This window comes from Sinocyclocheilus anshuiensis, unplaced genomic scaffold (genome assembly GCF_001515605.1).
Source record: "Sinocyclocheilus anshuiensis isolate Anshui unplaced genomic scaffold, SAMN03320099.WGS_v1.1 scaffold1112, whole genome shotgun sequence".
Classification (NCBI taxonomy): Eukaryota; Metazoa; Chordata; class Actinopteri; order Cypriniformes; family Cyprinidae; genus Sinocyclocheilus; species Sinocyclocheilus anshuiensis.
Window position 1 is genome coordinate 218,283 of NW_015552609.1, and position 1,685 is coordinate 219,967.

Genomic DNA, 1,685 nt, shown 5'->3' on the forward strand with positions numbered 1-1,685 from the left:
ACAAAATTACAGCATTTAAATGGTAGAGTTCTCCTTACTTTGTCATATAGTGTCTCTCTCAGTGAACGGGACACAGATTTTACTGATAATAGTAAAATCTATATATTGAATAATATGTCAAATAATGTTCTTAGACTTTTCTTCCTGTGGGGAAGCATCCCAGCCAGAAACTACAATAGTTTACTATGAAAGAAATGGAAATTAAATTAAATTAAATACAATTAATTGTGTAACCAAAATACCAATAATGCCCAGAAAGAAAAACTTAACGTGTGACTTTTAATTATAAACAAGCCCGGACTCTTATTTTGAAATGTCTATACTATTGCGGGATGATTCTTCAGATGAGAGAGAAAATATGCATTCTTACAACCGTCTAAAACATATTATATAAAGGTCGTAAAGTAGACATTGCCATAATTCATCAACTCGAGTTCATAAGCAATTGCTTGGCATAAATGTGTGCTATTCATTGATTGAGAATCACTTTGAAGCAGTCTGAAGCGCTGTTGCGCGAGCCTGTAGAACGGCAACAGCGCCGCCTTGTGACACTGCAACGTGCAGCGCTATTTTTTTTTTATGAAATCATTTTGAAGTTTCATTTATGTTTACGCGATTTATGTTTTTCCATCCCCAAAATATAAGACTACTTAAAATGATCATTAAGACATTTGTTTTACCATTTCATGTATTTTAGACTTTTTAAGACATTAAATTTAAGAAAACTCACCCGGAGAGATTTTGCTTTATTCGCACACGTGCTCCTTAAATACATTTTACAGTTCGCGCACATCTATTTTTATTTGCAACTGAAGCGCCCGCACTGTCGAGCCCTGTGTTTGTGTGTGAAAATATCCGCTGCTTCTCTGCAGCGCACGTGGGAACGTCAGTGGGAGTAAACCGTTCTCGCGCACACAGAACGAGCAGATACGAAACATGTAGGGCGAGGGGAGATTTTCCACTAGTTAATCGATCACGGATGGTTTCATTATTTTGGGCGGATAAAAAAAGTATGAGGATAAAAATAATAAAAGCAAAAATGTTTCTTCATATATACTTGGGTGGCCGTTAATATACCTGGGCGGCCCACCCAAGTAAAGTCTATGTGTGGGAAGCACTGTTATTTGTTGTTGACGTGGAAAGCAAAACATAGTCCACAACACAAGACGGTGTTGTTTAAATGTTTTGGAGTCATTCTGGAATGACCTAACTAAAACCAAAATTACATAATAGGTTCTGCATAATAACATGCACTTAAATGGTGTGTTTTTGTGAAACTCGAAATGATTCTTTCACCTTATGGTGGAAAATTATTTGTCAAATTGTGTGTATGCATGTGATGGTGGTGTGCTCGCGTGTGGGTGGTTGGAGGAAAGGATTGGTGGTGTGCATGCGAGTAGGAGTGAAACAAATAGATTTTTTTTTATTCTCTCCTCCTCACATACATTCATTCAGTGTAACGATCATGTACTCTAGCGGTACTCTAATCAATTATGAGACGAGAGATAGATGACTTAAACAGGGATAAAATAGAGGCCATTTCTGTGGCAGTGGGATTCCAATATGAAAGACCATCAAGAGGAGGACAACAGAAGAACACACACACATAATGCTCAGGAAGCATATGGTTTCTTATTCGATCTGTTTTGTTAAAAGGGTGCAGCCAAAAACAGATCAGCCAGCTG